Raw genomic sequence first — 18,480 nt, 5'->3', positions numbered from 1 at the left:
TTGACAAATACCTCTTTTCATATACTGCTGCAACAATATTTGATCCTCATATATGTCTAGCGCTGGGTGTTTCTTTTTTTCCTTTGCACGTTCTATATAAAGGATAGAAATAAATATGTAACCTGAAGGCTAATTATTAAGCCTTAAGACCATTATTAAAATTAATTGTGAACACTATCTTCCATAGGCTATCCAAAGGCTAGGTATCTTGTACAATAAACTGGCTTGCACATAAATACTTTCAAACAACTGAGCTTGAATACTTAACTAAGGGCCGGATTTATCACCTATCGCAACTGCAACAGCATACGTAGAACGGTCGATGGTGCGTTAGCATTGCGATCTCTCTGCGATCACTCACGCAGAAAGAAAGCCATCGCAGAGTGAGTGACAGGTTGTCAGTGTTTGGGAGTGGTGACAGGGATTGGCGGCTGAAACGAGTGACGCGAGCATTTGGGGGGCATGTTGCAGATTGTGATCCCTTACACCAGTGGTTCCCAAACTTTTTTGAACCACGGCGCCCAAGAGGATCAGCATTGTTTTCACGGCACCCCTAAGACAAAAGTTTGTTATTGAGAAATTAAAAAAAAATGTAGTAAAGTAGTAAAGTGAAGTAAATTGTGCTTACCTGTCATCCTTAGGTTCATGTGGTGGTGGGCAGGTTTGTACTTCTGTTTGTCCACATATTTACATTACATTGACCATAAATAATTTGATTTGGTGTTGGACCATCAACCTGAGGCACCCCTGCAATTGTCCCAAGGCACCCCAGGGTGCCAAAGCGCACAGTTTGAGAACCACTGCCTTCCACAGAAAAAATGCTGTGGCGGCCATTCTTAGTAGCCATAGGATTTCTTAGAACTTCTAGAATTGCCCGATCTGCAATCTTTTGCATTTGAGAAGCTGCCGGTGGGTTCCTCAATGCAAATCCCGGCGCCAGCATCCCGACGGTAAGTATTAGGGATTAGGTACTATGAGGGGGAGGATTAGGTTTGGGCTGTGTGGGGGGGGGGAGGTTAGGTTTAGGCTGCAGGGGGAGGGTTAGGTTTAAAGGTAGGGGTAGGGTTAGGATAATTACCGACACGGGGGTATCCTAACCCCTTTTGGGATGGCATGCGTTGGGATTCTGACCGCCAATATCCCAAGCTCCGGCATCTTGTACCCAACCCTTTAAATAGTATCTCCATATGCGTATTACTGTTCAGAGAGCGTTATATAAATCACAACAGTCCATGATTCACCATCAAAACTTAGCAGAAACTACCTTAGAACCAAGTTATTTTGATGTTCATTTAAGATCATTATATACAGCAAACTCTGTATTATGACATCTTTAGCTATCACTATTTAGTTTCCAAAATAATATGGTGCCACTGTGAAGTCCTATTACAAAGTAAATGTTTACAATATTGTGTATTGTGATTTTCAAGCCACACAGTTGAGCACGGGCAACAGAAAGTTTCATTTTGGCTTCTTAAGATTACAAAACATCTAGCATACATGCTCATCTGTGTAAACATGCTTTTACTTTATTAGTGGCCTACCTTTCTTCCACGTGTTCTAACAACTCACAGTGACTTTTCTCAATGCAACAAGCTCTTACTATATAGATCATTACATTTTAAGAGCAGTATGACCAAGAGTTTTCATTTTACAGTTGATCTGACGATGCCCAAGAGAATAAAAATATAATTTTTTTTAAGTCTGTACCTATAAAATTATCTCGGAGTTGTTTTGAAAGCAACTTTTTTAGCATGTTTTGACTTATCTTTCAAACTCCTATACCCATAGTCGGACAGCGAGAGACTCCGGGAATTATAGCTGCCTTGGCCGTTATTCCTTATTACAGTCTATGGGGAGAATTTACAAAGCAGCAGCGTCTGTATGCCGCTGCTTCCCGGCGAGTTGCAGGTACATATTTAAAACGGCACCCAGAGTCAGTGTAAAGCCCGGTGTGCTTTACACTGACTGCGGGTGCCATTTTAAATATATACCTGCAACCCGCATGGAAGCAGTGGTGTACAGAAGTTGCTGCTTCGTAAATTCTCTCCTACTGTAGACACTGGAGTCTGCATACCTGTTAAAATGAGTGAAATCGGCACTTGATATGGCAAGCCATAATAGCTGTGAAATAAACTGCCTTTATGTAAAATAATTATAAAATGCTGTGAAACTATATGATCCCCCAGCCAAGAGTTTTTGAATAATGTAACTGCTTCATCTATATACATGAAGGCTGTATTAGGAAATTTGTTATATATGTGATGATTTTATTATTATTAATACTACGATTAATAATAATAATAAAAATAATAATAATAATCTATATAATAATATATATATATACAATAGTCCATAAAGGTCCTGTCTCCAACATGCATGTGCCCCCCTCTAACAGATCCCACTGCTCAGGAGAAGAAACAGACCCTAGACGGATAGGACCCACCATGAATGGGTGAGGCAAGTATGCCGCAAGAGGGAGGGGCCGGGACAGAGCAGGACGGATCAGCAAATAGAGAGGTGTGGGATAATTTTAATAAAAGCATAATTGCTTTTGTTTTGTTATGGTCACTGGACTTAAGGCTCGCACATCTATTTTTTAGTGTTTTAGCAACAGATAATAAAAGATGAACTGCTTGTGTACTTTTACCAAGTATAAACGTAGAACAGGGGTATTCAACATGGGGCCAGATATAGGAGAGGGAAAATAACCAGATTCTAAGAATATGTGCCTTTTTAGATTTGGTAAATTACAAGTTCCCATATCATATTAAGCCTTGTGCACAATTAGTAGCACTAAGGGCATATCTCTCTCTAAGATATGTACATGGGAAGTAGTTTATTTTGCCCAGTACATATCTTGGGATGTACAGAGTGAAATTAGCCAAATTATTAGGAAACATAACTAAGGATTTCAGCTCCAGCCTGTAGAGGCCGCCACTACACTTGAACTTACACTTAAACAAGATGGCCAGTACCACCACATAAGAAGACATAGTAGTTTCTGACTGCCTTCAGCTAGACATTTCCGGACTAAAGCTACAGTATATACACCGTACACACTACGTTAGTTACAAACGATCCTTTCAATTCCACATCATCTCGAGGAATGTTTATAAATTAGCAGACATTGGCCGAGGTCCGTACACAATGCACCTTCTGAATGGTACCAAAATGACATGAACGACATAGTGTGTGCAGCACTTAACGATCATAGGCCTTCGGTGCTGCATACAGACTACACAACTATCGGCCCTAGTTGTCAGATATAGCCATGACAGACCAAAAATCGAGTGTGTACCCGGCTTAAGCCTTTGCTTGGGTTTGCTTGCAGCAATTACTGCTGATCATAGGCGAAACTAGACATTTGGTAATGGGTGGTCCATTTCCACTAATACTAATACTAATACTAATACATCTTGTGAGTTCTGTTGCTGTAGAGATAGCTTGACCAAGCACAGTAGTGTGGCCATTTCCACTTGGAAAAAGATCCACTAAGAAGATTTTGCGCACCGTTGCAATACAGCAGCGCTGAGGAGGGTGTTCATCTGCCTGCATGGCTGGCCTAGGTCCACCCAAACAGTAGACCCACAGTTCACATTATGCCAAATAGTAGAGCCCACGGGATGCAGTTCATTTACCGGCGTCCGGAATGCCGGACGTCGGATTCCTGATGCTGGAAGCCTGACTCTGTACTAAAGATAGGCACCTAAATACTGATACCTATTTTTAGCCAGATGCCGAAATCCGACGCCCGGCATCCTGAACGAAGGTAAGCGGGGACTGTTAGCCATGGGGGGCAAAGGGTTAGTTTTAGGCATCCCCAGGGAGACTTAGGTTTAGGCACCCCCCGGGGAGGGTTAGGGTTAGGCTAGCAGAAGGGGAGGTTAGGATTAAGCACCACTGAAGGGAGGTTAGGGTTAGGCACCCCAGAAGGGAGGGTTAGGTTTGGGGTGCGGGAAAGGGGGTTGGGGTTAGGCATCACCGGGGGGAGGTTAGGGTTAGGCACCAATGGGGGGAGGTTAGGGTTAGGCACTTCTAAGGGAGGGTTAGGGGGGGAGAGGGGAGGGTTAGGGTGCTTACCAGCCCCAGTCGGGATCCTGATGGTACGGGCTTCCAGCCTCTGTATGTAGTCCACTGGCAATATATACAGCGGTATTACATACCGATTCCATGCCCACAGTTCAAATTATGCCAAAAAGTACTGCCCCCATTCATATTATGCCAAACAGTAAAACAAGAGCATTGCCCCTTTTTTATTACACCAGACAGTAGTGCCTCAGTACACATTATGTCATACAAAGTGCCCACAGCTCATGCCAAAAGTCAGAATCGGCTATCGCCGATGACGTCATTTTCGACAATATCAATTATCCCCGTATTCAATTTCAAAGACTTTTTGCAAGTTCGAAAAGTCTTTGAAAAAAAACGGGGATGACTTTTCACCGTGTTTTACATGGCAAAAAAAAGTGCAGAATTGGGGTTTAGGGGTGCAGGCTTAAAAAAAAATAGCCTGCACCCCTGGGAATAGCCTCTAAAAACGAACTATGTCCAAAAAAAAGTTTTTTTTTAAAATAGGGACACCCCAAAAAAAAATTAAAATTTTGGGGTAAAAAAAAAAATTGGGGAACAGTGTTTAAAAATAGCCCAAAAGGTTCAGGGTTATTCTGTAAGTATGCGGCAGGTTTTTTCTAGAATAGGCTATTAGCGGCAGGTGTATTTTTGCAGAATTTGTAAAAAATTAGTTTAGGGACTAAAAAATATGCTAGTACCCATTTTCATGTACCCCAAATTTGATGTGACCACCTAAAAAAACGAAAAAAAAAAATACCTAAGTGCTATTCTGGATCACTTGTTCTAATGTCAGAAAAAAACACCTGCCGAAGCTATTTAAAAATGCAGAACACATTCCCAGAGTGAACCCCCATGTCTGGACATCTTTAGGGGGGTCTCGGAAAAAACCTGAAAATTCCCGAATATTTAGCGATACTTACCTTTCTGCAGGCTCCCGTTTTCACTGCTTCCTAATTGAATAAGGGGATAAAGTGGGCGCGCACTCGATACTTTATCCCAGGAAAGGCTCCGATGTGGAGCGAAAAGTCCAGCAGGGACTTTTCGCTCCCAAATTGAATAACCCCCTTAGTGGGTGTTAAAGTGAAGAGAGAAAAAGTACCAACCAATCAGCTCTTAACTATCATTTTTCAAACAGCCTGTAATGTAACAGTTAGGAGCTGACTGTTTGGTACTTTATTTCTCTCCATTTTATATCTCTCAAATGCTTCGTACATCTACTCCTATGGCTGTACATGATGCGGCCAGTTATGTGTTCTGATTGGGGGCGCTCCCGTTATCACCCCCATCATTACTTCTTTGTTCCGCTTTCTAATATACTGTGTCTGTGAGGGGAAAAAAACTCCACTACTATCCCCCGTATGGTGCCCCCTGACAGTGCCTGTGCCCAGGTCATGAACTCCATCTGCTCTGCCCACCAATGTTCTCGCTAGAAAATTTTGCCAGCTTTGTGACATCAAAAAGTAGCTGTGTGGGGGACTTCGCAATAACAAAATGTTGAACTCCTGATCTTACATTGATTTAAACTCAAATTTTTTTTTTTCAAAAATGTTTTTATTGAAGTCATCAAATACACTCTGGTACACAAGTAAATATGACAAGAAAACAATGACATAGTCACAATTTATAGCATACAGTTCACTTGTGGTTTTGAGGTAATAATTTTGCCACAATTTTCTCTTTTTACCAATCAATAGAAAATTAAGCAGTAATATATTATAGTGACTTCAACCATAATAGAAGAAATGAAGGGGGAAGAAAGAAGATGGGTAGTGGGGGGGGGGGGCAGAAGTATAAGAAGAGAAAGAAGAAAAAAGGAGAAAAAAATAAAATAAAAAAGAGAAGAAGAGGAAATAAAGTGGGATGCCATGCACTACCAGGGTCAGTCCCTCACCACTCTACTCTTGTTTATGTGGGTTGTTTTTTTTCCCCCTAAGTGTAAGTTATTGGGGGGTCTTGTAGCAGTATTCTAGTTTCATACCATTGTGTTGATTTGAAACACTGTTGTATTTGTCTTTTAATCTCAGGATTTAAAGCCTCAATAAAGCTTTCCCAAATTAAGAAGAATTGTTCTGCTTTCTTTTCCTTATTGATAGAAGAGTTGACCCAATCCATTTTGAAAATATAAAATAATTCCTCTTTGAACATATTTAATGAAGGAGGGGTAGGAGCAATCCATTGTTGCAGGATACATTTTTTAGCTACTGCCGAAATAATTAATAATAATTTTTTACAACCCTTAGAAACTCTAGTTGTTCCTGGAATATAATCCAATATTGCCCATTCTGGTGTTAATGGAAGATAATTGATTAGATCCGCTAGCACATATTGCTTCACTTCCATCCAAAATTTCTTGATGACCCTACAGTCCCATAGGCAGTGGTATAAAGATGCCTCTACATTAAACTCGAATTTAACATTTTCTATATTAATTTTTCTCTTCTTAGAGGCCCATTTGTGGGCAGCTTTTCATAATCAAAGTCTGTAGGATCTGGTACCTCTAGTAAAATCAGCATTAGTTTATTTAGTGTGCTTCATGTGATTCCTTACACAGGTTTTAATTAATTTTAGAGTAGAAAATCATCTTTCACATTCAGCTGTGCTTACAGGTACAGGTTGAATCTCCCATATCCAAATATTCCAAAATATGGAATATTCCGAAATACGGAATATTTTCAGCATGACTAAGATAGTGAAACCTTTGCTTTTTGATGGTTCAATGTACACAAACTCTGTTTAAGGCACAAAATTATTAAAATAAAGTATAAAATGATTCTGATATCCAAAATACCCTTGGTCCCAAGCATTTTGGATATGGGAGACTCAAGTTTTGCTAAATTTTAAAAGATTCTTTGAACTCAGTTGTTGTTGAACATTTATGTATTATATGTATTGAATCTAGATTTTTGCAGGACTCTTGTTCAAAGAATTTTGTGGCAACTGCCCATTCTACAGTAGTTTTCTATCAGGGCCAGTTCTAGACTAAGTAGAGCCCAGGGCAAAAAGTCCGCTTAAAAAAATAAAAATCTATACTGTTTTATGTGTTTACTAAATAAAAATATACCTTACCTACAGTATATGGTCATTTCTTTGCAACTATACCTCTAAAGAAATTGATCCTCCTTGGGCACTCAGTGTCTTCAGTTGGTATTTACTATTCATGTGGGAGATCACATAGTAGGGAAGATGCCTGTTTGTGAAGAAATATAACCAATGTCATCATCATACAACAGAGGTTCAACCAGACTCATGCCCCTTGTGTCACCTCCTGCTCCCTATGTCCCCTCCTGTGTCCCTTCCAGCATTCTGCTCCGTGTTCCATCCAGCCTTCTGTCGTCTGTCTTTCCAGCCTCCTGTCCTTGTCTCTCCAGCATCCTGCCCCCGGTCACTCCAGTCTCCTGTCTTTCCAGCCTCCTGCCCCATTTCTTTCCAGCCTCCTGTCCCTGTGTCACCTTAAGAGCCAGTCCCTTTCCCATTACCCTCCAATTTACCTTCTTCTTTGACAGCCTACAGGGCGGGTTGTGACTTAGGCTTGCCCCCCCAGGCTACAGAGCTATGGACGATGGCCCTATCAGCCCGCTCCTTGAGCCACCCCCGTTTATTGTTCTTCATAGTTGCAGATTGCAGGATTTTTAGAATAATGTTTTCTGATTCAAATTGTTACTCATTATGGGTGACAGCTGGCTGAACTCAGATATTAGCCCAGGTATAGCGCACTTGCTTTTTGGACACAAATCATTTTTTTTAAGAGTGGCCCAGATACTGCCCGACTAACTGGATTAATACAGATGGCAGTGCTGGCTATATACTGCCCCATTTCTGACTACACAGAAGGACCAATAACAAACACGCGGACGCTGAAATGCAGGCAATCCACTCTCTGCCTGCCGGCAACGGCACGCCCTTCCTTTTAAACTGGGGAAGGCAGAATTCGCCTGCTGACCGGTGCTTTAACGCGGCTAAAAGTGGCGCTGCATTGACGTTTTCATATAGAAACGACACCGCAGTGCAACTTATTGGCTGCATGACAGTGCCGAGCAACAGGGGGATTATGACGGGCAAACCGCCTGGAAAATAAAGTGTGGGGAGAACATTGCCCCTGCAGACACCTGGCGTCAGCACAGGTATAAGGGACATACACAAAGGATGACAGGTGCCCCACCCCTCCCCCTGAATCCTCCACTGGCCATTACACAGGTACCACGCTATCTTCTGCTGGCTTCCCTCTCTGCATTCTCTCTAGGGATGGCCATCGACCATCAATGTTTCCAAAACATTGATGGTTGCTGGACAATGTCAACTACTTTTGCCATTGACGGCAGAGAAACAATGGTTCTCTGCCATTGATGGATGAGCAGGAGCTTATTTTTATTTATGTGGCAGGACAGAGCTTAGCACCACCCCCGGCAGGCGCTAAGCCCTGCCCCCATTTTTGATTGGCCCACAGCCCGGCATGCCCGCAGCAGAGGTGACCATCGAGGAGGTGCAAACCATCGATGTTTCACCATAGATGGTTTGTGGCCCATCGATGGTAATCACTGATGGGTCCATCGATGGTAACCATCGATGGCTACCCCACCAATGACCATCCCTAATTCTCTCTCTCTGTGAGGTGAGTCACTCTGGGATTATGGGACAGGCTGCAAATTACCTGCCACTTGTAAAGTGTCAGTTAATTTGCAGACTGTCCCTTGATCTGAGTGAGATCCTGCAGATAGGGAGAGAATTGTCACACTCAGTCACCGGAGAGGAGCCAAAGCCCAGCTGTAATCCACCCCCGGCGGAGGCTGCGGTGTCTCCAGTTCACTTTAAACAGCCCCCGCTGCATCTGCCCCCCCAGCTTCCTCTACCCTTTACGCTGATTCAGGAGCTCCCAAATCATCCAGGCTAAAACAGACTCAAGGGCAGACTCAGCGCTGCTCAATATAGAGAGCAGCATACCTGCTGTGGTAACCTCCCTCTCTCCTTTTCTCAATGGGTGGTCCGGTGCACACCCAAACCACCCTATAGTTTCACCTATGCTGCAGATCTGAATCTGTATCCGGCTAGTCATTTGTACACTGAACTGGCTTGCTCCTAAATGCTCTCAATCGACTCAGCTTTGGCACCGAACACAGGGCCTGATTCAGACCCGGACGCTAAGCTGCGAATGCACGCTATGGGCGATAATCGCACGTTTGCACATGCGTATGCAGCAATATGCGCATGCACGAGTCACTCATTGCGGTCAGGAATTGAGCGCTCATAGGACACAGACTGGACGCTACTTTGAGTGACAGATAGCGCCGTGTGTGGGTGGTAACAGGGGAAGGTGCTTTTGAACGGGGGAGTGGATGTGCGAACGCAGACGTGTATGGGCGTCTAAATGGCGTTTTAGGGGTGTGCGTAATTAGCAAAGAAGTGTCATTGTACACGTCCCTTGGCTGTATTTTAGCCTGCAGTGATCGCAGTGCTTGCGGTAGAGTAGGGTCTACCTCAAACCCTGTGTGCAGCTCCGATGGCTCTCAATGTTACCGATTAATCACACACTTCCTGGAGATGAAGTGTGCTAAGATAGAAAGGTGGGCGGCTTTATACTCCAGCACGCGATCGCTCTGCCGTCGCTCTCTAAGACATAGAGGGCGTCCTTCCACCAGACAGTGCGTTCGCGCCATTTGCATACCTGGCCCCTTTTAGCTGCATGAGAGCGCAGCTTAGCGTCCGGGTCTGAATGAGCTCCACAGCTTGCACTTGACTATTCTATTTGCTATCCTAAATCTAGACTTAAGTTGTGAATAATTTATGTATCCACTCAACAAATGAACTTCAACCAGACACACCAGTAACAGAACATATTGATATCTCAGATTTGCAGAACTCTAACTAACAACATGTCCTAAAACTGCCTTTAACTTTGGCCCACATATTGTTCCTCTGTAATACTTTAGGTTGCACAACTGTACTTCATCCTTTGCTTTACCTTGAACTGACTAATGAACCAGCTTGCACTCTCCAGTTTGGAATTGAAATGTAACTGGCCCATATAAAAACTAAGCTACTCGTGGCATTTTGTTTCTATAATTAGAAGGCCCTCATTTTCCTTAGTATATGTATGTTTTTTCTGAATTGTAATGCTTTATGGTATGTGCCACCATAATTGTACACCATTATATTTTTAGTTACGCATTCTTGAAAAACAAAATAATGGCCATCATGTCAATATGAAATACTGTATGCATTCTGTCTATTAATAGCTTTCACATATACCCATATAATGCCTAACAGGAGTGAAGCTAAGTTTTCTGTCAACCGGGGCAAAGACTCGTGGCAGCGTCCCCGCCAACCCTCCCCCTTTCTTGTAGATAGTAGACTGACATGTACGTAGGGTGAGGTCAAAACCAATTTTTAGTCCAATTACAGTAAAGTGCTAGTGCCTACTGCATTTATTCTGTGGTTCACTTTAGAATGGAGCATGCAGTGGCTAAGTATCGCTGACTATACTACACTACCTCACCCACTACAGAGCATCGCAATGACCGCCATACAATACATAGAGAATAGCTGTGGTGACATATAATACACAGGGCCGGATTAAGGTATGTGGGGGCCCCTATATAGCACCGTTTCTGATCACCCTAGGAACATTATTATTTCATTTTTATTCACCTCAGTAATAATGCCCCTCTTGCAATGCCCACTGTAGTAGTGTCCCTTATGCAATGTCCCCAGTAGCAGTGCCCCTTATGCAGTGCCCCCAGTAATGGTCCCCCCTATGCAGTGCCCACTGTAGTAGTTCCCCCTATGCAGTGCCACCTGTAGTAATGCCCCTTATGCAGTGCCCCCAATAGTGGTCCCCCTATGCAGTGCCCCTTATATAATGTCCCCAGTAGTGGTCCTTTTATAGTGCCCCAGACACAGTAGTGGTCCCTCCCTATGCAGTGCCCCTTATATAATGCCCCCATTAGTGGTCCCCCTATACAGTGCCTCCAGTAGTGCTCCTTATTTAGTGCCCCTAGACCCAGTAGTGGTCCCCCCTATGCAGTGTCCCTTACATAGTGCCCCCAGTAGTAGTCCCCCCCTATGCTTTGCCCCCAGTAGTAACCCCCCCTATGCACTGACCCTAGTAGCGCCCCCCCAGTGCCCCCATGAAGAGGCCCACCCTATGCAGTGCCCTCTGTAGCGCCCCCCCCTAGGCAGTGCCCTCTGCAACGCCCCCCCCTATAGCGGCCCCCCTATGCAGTGCCCCTTACACACACACATAAAAAAAAAATCACAACTTACCTGAATCCCCGCTCCTGACGCGACCAACGCTGTCTGCTCTGAGTCCCGGCTCTTCTCCTTCACTATGGGAGAGACGTCAGCGTCATGACGTCTCTCCCATCATCAGATGCTGTGGGGGGAGCAGGAAGGGGGAGCTCATGAGTGAGCTCCAGCTGGCTCCCTCCGTTGTGCAGCAGCCAATGAGAGTCTGTCTGACTCTCATCGGCTGCTATAACAAACACACAGTTGCTGCTGGCGGCTGTGTGTTTGTCACTGTGTAATGTGTTCCGCGCTCACTGCTGTCTACACTACACTAGCGGCGGGGACACTAGCGGCAGGTGCAGACAGCGCACCGCTGCTAGTGGGGGCCCCTCCGTGTGTGGGGGCCCAAGGACGACTGCCCCTGTCGCCCCACCCCCTTAATCCGGCCCTGATAATACAGAGAGCATCAGTAACCACCATATTAAGCAGAGGTGATCAGTATGATTTACTGCCGGACCTAAGTCTGGCGGTTCAAATCCCGACGACGGAAGACCGGCAGTGAAGATTCCGACAAGGTAAGTAAATTAACTAATTCTAACCCTCTCCCCCCTCCTAACCCTCCTTTGGGAGTGCCTAACCCTAACCTCCCCGTTGGTGCCTAACCCTAACCTCTCCGTTAGTGCCTGACCCTAACCTCCCCCTATAAGTGCCTAAACCTAACCCCCCTTACCCGCAGCCTAAACCTAACCCTGCCAGGGGGTGCCTAACCCTAACCTCCCCTCGGGGGTGCCTAACCCCCCCTTACCCTAGCCTAAACCTCCTGGGGGGGTGCCTAACCCTAAGTCCCCCCCGGGAGGCCCTAATCTAACCCCCTCCCCCGCGGCAGTCCACGCCCGCAGCACGGCTTACCTTCATTCACGATTTCGACGCCTATCATTAGGCCCTTGCCGGGATTTGACTGTCAGGAAGACGGCGGTCGGCATTTCGACCTTCGGCTTCCTAACTACATCCCATGCAGAGAACATTATGATGACTGCTATACAGAGAGCATCAGTGACTGCCATATAATGCAGAGATCATCAATGACCATCCTATAATACAGATCATCAGTGACCACCCAATTATACAGAGAGCATCAGTGACCACCCAATTATACAGAGAACATCAGTGACCACCATATAGAAAAGATATTAATACATCCCCCACACACAAAATTAAAACACCACCCCATCCACAGACAATATTAATATCCGTCCACGCACACAAAAATACCATATACATCTCCCCATAAAATAAATACACCAACCCCCTAGATAACATTAATACATCCCCACACTTCCACTGGAACTTAACTGGAAGGGAGGGAGGGAGGGAAAACTCAGTACTTGGTGACCATCATCTGATTCATCACAGCAGCACAGGCACTGGCAGCTGGTTCGGGAGTAGTAACCAGCCACCACTAATTAAATCACCAATGGGGTCAGCTCCCCAGCTGGTATCCCCCAGTACACGTGCCCTGCCTGGCCCTCCCCATCTGAGAACCTGATTCTAAACAATACAATAAAAATATGGAGTAAAATCATGGATCTATACAATATAGTTTATGCTGTCAAAGTAAAATAATTGTAAAAAAAACCCCTCTACAAATAAACTAAGCATTTATTCAATATGATTTTCATTTCAATATACGTCTAATCTAAACGGTAATTCCAGCAGAGTTCAGTGAGATATATTGTTGTAGATCAGGGGAGCAGAATATGAGATTTGTACAACAAAATAAAAAAAAAGTGTTGCTTAATTCCATTTTCACAATACATACTTATTACCATTATTTATACAGTGTCTCCATGTTACACAGCGCTGTTCAGAAAATATATAATTCCCATCAGTTTCTGTCCCATTGTACAGTAGTTACAGTCACATTCACTACCATACATTGACACTAGGGTTCATTTTTATTAGCAAGAAAAAGGAAATAAAATATATCTGTACAGGCGCTCTGATGGGCTCTATTTCCACAGCTGCTATTGAAAATAAGGCTAGTCAACCCTCAATATAGTAAATAAAGTGTAATGAACAGTGCTTATATGAGGATGGATGTATATACCAAAAACAACCAGATGAAGTGTAGTGGTGAAAAGCAGCAGCATTTAATCTATAATAAATAACATAAAAACATAATTTAATCGACAAGAAACAGTAAAATCTAAAACAATGCAACAATATGCTTATCATTGTGCACATCTCTCTGGGTTATACTGTTCAGTGGAATACAGTAGCAATAAATAGTGTCCTGTTCCTATAGGACTCCCTGAATGGGACAGAAGTATTTTAGTGGTATGGTCCAGTAGAAAATGTAATACCAACTCACGATGCTGAGGGTCCTTGTTATTTGGCGGGACAGCAATCACGCCCTGATGGAAGGTCCCTTGGAGTGATGAAAAGAATTGCTGGAGGCTTGTTTACACTCCGTCCGACCGATATCCACTTTCAAGATGAAAGCCCTGACCTTACTCAGAAATTGCTAACAGCCACGCACACTATCAGTGCTATGGATGCTTATGGCCACGCAGTGGATAATTTATGCACGCCCCTGCAACTGCGTTGAAACGCACTGGCGCGCTTGTGTTTGCCCAACCACCCCCCGTCACCACCCACAAACGGCACGTCCTGTCAATCACTGCTCTGGACCTGCGATCCCTCAGCAAACGCAGTTTCCATCACAATTGCTGGTTCACTCATACGCATGCGCAGAACGCAACAATCGACCAATTGCGTGCGTCTTTGCAATTGCGTTCCTTGCTGAATCAGACCCTAAGTCACCTGTGTGCAAGCATTGATATCCTTAAAACCTGGACTGTAATGGTAGAGTTTTGGAAACGGCATTCTCTACACATCAGAGTCTGCAGAGCTTTTAAAATGAGTGGTATTGGCAGTTGACTGGACAAGCCACAACAGCCACCAAATAAACTGTCTCTGTAAAAAAAGTAATAAACTATGAGACTGTGAGCATGATTCAGACTTGAGAATAGAGGCCCTGATTCAGAGCCGGATGCTCTGACAGAGCACTCGCTCTGAATCAGGGCCGGGCTACTTTTTTATTAGAACGGCCTCCTGGCCGCTCGCATAGCTGTGGGTGACCACCCATAGCTATAGCGAGCGGCCAGGAAGATGGTCACAATGGTCAAGACCATCGCGACCATTGAGCTTGCAACAAGACCCTTGTGGTAGGGTCTCGTAGCCGCAAGCCCCAGAGAGCCGAAATCTCTCCCACTGACATCACTCCTGATGTCAGTGGGACCGTCCCCAAACAGAGGCGTTCACATGGGAACGCCTCCATTTGGGCAGCCACTCCCCCGGCCCGCCCACCAAAGGGGGCGTGCTGTCACTCAACATCGACAGCATGCCCCCTTTGGTACGAGACCCGGAGCGACGGAGTGCCCGTCGCTATCCAGGTCTCGCGCATGCACACGACGGAGCCGGCTCCGTCATGCGCATGCGCTCTGGGCCACCATCGACCCGGTTGCGAGCGCTCAGCGCTTGCGACCGGGTCTGAATCAGGCCCAGAGTGAGATATCTCTCTCAACTGATCATCTTGGTGAAACCATGCTGCACTGCAGGTGGGGCAGATTTAAAATGTGCAGAGAGATTTAGATTTGGGAGGAGTGTTTCCAAACTGACATCTAAATTGTAGAGTAATAATAAAGCTGTGCAGTATTTGTGGGCTACATGCCAAAGCAGCCAGTATTTACCCTGCATGTTGAAAAGTTTTTATGTATTTACACCCCTTGCATTGCAATATGTTTTTTTTCAGGTTTAGAGTAGAGAGAGATATCTCACTCTGGGCCTGATTCAGAGTCGCTCGCAAAATGCGAGTGCTCGCTCTGAATCAGGGCGGCCGCTTTGTTTTAAAAAACCTGGCCTCCTGGCCGCTTGCTAAGTTTAGCAAGCGGCCAGGTGATGGTTGCAACCATCGGGCTTGCGACGAGACCCTTGTGGTAGGGTCTCGTCTGCCGCAAGCCCCAGTGAGCTTCCGGCTCTAATAGAGCCGGAAGCGCACTACTAATATCACTCGTGATGTCAGTAGGGCCGCCCACAAACGGCAGGCGTTCCTTCAGGAACGCCTCAGTTTGTCCAGCCACCCCCACAACCCCGCCTACGTTTGTAGCGAGCCCCGGAGCGAGAGAATTTCTCTCTCGCTCCGGGGCTTGCGCACACGCATTGCACACGCCACTTGTGCGCAATGCCCCACCATTGACCCGCTTGCGAGCGCATAGCGCTTGCGGGCGGGTCTGAATCAGGCCCTCTGTTCCCAAGTCTGAATCAGGGCCTGTATGTTTCTCCATCAAAGGGTATTTAAATTAATCTAACTTCTACATTTATACATATTATTATTATCCTTATATATATGTCGCCACAAGTGTTCCACAGCGCCTTACAGAGGGCCTGATTCAGAGCCGCTCGTAAGTGGCCGTTCGTTCGCTCTGAGTGAACACAACTGTGCATGCGTATGGGTCGTAATGCGCATGTGCCAACCAGTCATTGCGGTCGGAAATCGTGTGCTCATAAAATAGCGAGGGGCTGCTAATTTGATTGACAGAATGTACCGTTTGTGGGTGGCAACAGGGGAAGGTGCTTGAAAATGGGGGAGTGGAGATCCGAACGCAGGCGTGCCTAACGGTCAAAAGGGCGTTTAATGGGAGTGCATAATTAGTAAAGGAGCGTCATCGACCACCTCACTTGGTTGTCTTTTAGCCTGAACTGCTCGCAGTGATAGCGGTAAGAAAAACCTACCACAAGCACTGCGAGCAGTTCAGATGCCTTTCGATGTACCCGATTAATCTAATAAATACCGGAGATGACGTGTGATGCGAACGGCAAAGGGGCATCTTTACAAAATAGCGAGCGCATTTTTCGTTCGCTCGCTCAGACATAGAGGCGTCAACAAACCACAAAGAGTGAGCACTCAATTTAAATAGCCGGCCCCTTTTTTGGAACGACCATCCGCAAATAGCGTCCGGGTCTGAATCAGGCCCTGAGTACATAGAGAAATAAGTGTACAAGCAGTGACTTACAGTACAGTACAATGCAGGACAAGGTTATATACATTGCTGCATTAGTGATCATAACACTCAAATAAGCAACAAATAAGCATATGTAGTCTGTAGGAGTTGGGTACGGGATGCCGGCGCCCAGGATCCCAGCGATCAGAAACCTGATGTCAGAATCACAACAGGGTTAGGTTACCGACACCTGTTGGTAAGTATCCTAACTCTACCCCTAACCCTCCCTCCCGGCACCCAAAACTTAACCTCCCCCCTAGTGCCTAAACTAACTCTTCCCATAGTGCCTACCCCTAACCCTCCCCCCTAGTGCCTAACCCTAATTTCTAATCCCAACCCTCCCCCTAACCCCACTACTTACTGTCGGCATGCTGGTGCCGGGATTCTGACTGGTGTCGGAATTCCGGCGCCGGCATTGTGAGCACCGGTATCCCGACCGCCAGGATTTCAACTACCTCCTATCTGTAGTTAAGGAGATAGATATATCTGTGCTGAATTGGGTCATTTTGACAGAAGCACAATTACTTTTTATTATTTTTACTGGAAGCTCACACTTCTCAAACTGTCTAAAGTTTATTTATTCTTATAGTTTATATTGTATTACATTTCAATTAATCTCAAAATAGTGTTTTAGCTATGGATAATAAGATGTGATCAGTGAGAGCACTTGTACAGGGTATGGGCCTGATTCAGTAAGGATCGCTATTGCTAAAGCGTACGCAGACGGGCGATTGTTGCATAATGCGCATGCGTACACATCACAGTGCGCAAAGACACCACTGCATTCGCACTGCGATCACAGAGACCACGCAGAGCCATCGCAGACTGATTGACAGGCAGTGAGCGTTTGGGGGGTGGTGACAGGGGGGGGGTGGTTGGAGAAACGCAGGCGTGCCTGACTGTGTGAACGCTGCTGCATGGGCGTGCATAAATTAGTAATTGCGATTGCATATGCAGTTTGAGTAAGGTCAGGGCTGCTGTAATTTTGTGTGAGGGGCGGATGGTACTCGATGTTTCCGATGTTTATGGAGGTTTACAAGGTATTATGGATGTGAGACAGCGGTAGTGGGAGGCAGTGGGCGTCTCTATGCTGGCAGTGCGACGGTATTGCCATAGCGATCATTAGCATATTTTCACCGCAGATCTGCGTCCGATTACAGAGCTGCGATCGCAATAGCGATCCTTGCTGAATCAGACCCTATCTCTGTGGTACAAGGAAAATGCATCTCTTTACAGATTGTAAGGACAAGTGTCTCTTTGGTATTTAAACTGTGTATGGTAAATGACTCATTTCACATGCTCTCATATAGGGCCCGGTTAAGGTATATACGCTAATGCTGCCGCTGATGCTGTGAATGTGTAAGCAGATGCTATGTGACAATACGCAAATGTTGCAGACACTGGGAGATGTACTGAGCCGCCCACCAGCGGCTTTGTAAAGCCAAGCATCTGTCGGTTGCAGATCATTTGATTATCGCAGTCTTGAGTGAGCCTATGGTCCTAAAGAGTGGCCGTGGGAACCGAGACGCTGGAGCCATATTTCTTGTGTATCACAGACGCAGAGTGTGACGCCCCCAAAACGGTCACGGCACGCCTGCTTTTTTGCAGCCATTTCCTGTTACCTCCCCCAAACACTCCCTGGCTGTCAATCACACAGCGAGTAAAAGTTGCTGCGTACGACTATGGTAATGTACCTTGACGCATGTGCAGATTGGCATCAGGTCCATAGTTAGGAACCAGCACTAACCATTTCACCTCCTGTCCCTATAGGCAGCCAATACACTTGAACTTAACCCTAAAACAAGGTGACCAGTACAGGAAGTAGTCAGTGGCATCCCGACAGTCACAATGCCGCCAGTGGCATCCCGACAGTCACAATCCTGACAGATTCCGACTGTGAGTATTAGGGTTAGGCACTAGGGAGAGGATAGTTAGGGTTAGGCTGCAGGAGGGAACGGGAAGGGTTAGGCTGCAGGGAGGGTGGGTTATGCTGCAGGGAGGGTGGGTTAGGGCTAGGATTGGGTTTAGAATACTTACCAAAATCCATCATGATTTTGACCATTGGGATGCCGCTGTTGGTATTCTGACCGCCAGCCTTGTGACCGTCGGGATCCCATACCCAACC

The sequence above is a fragment of the Taudactylus pleione genome, unplaced genomic scaffold (genome assembly GCF_031769625.1).
Source record: "Taudactylus pleione unplaced genomic scaffold, aTauple2 ptg000758l, whole genome shotgun sequence".
Lineage (NCBI taxonomy): Eukaryota > Metazoa > Chordata > Amphibia > Anura > Myobatrachidae > Taudactylus > Taudactylus pleione.
The sequence above is the reverse complement of the archived record's forward strand: the minus strand, read 5'-3'. Positions refer to the sequence as shown.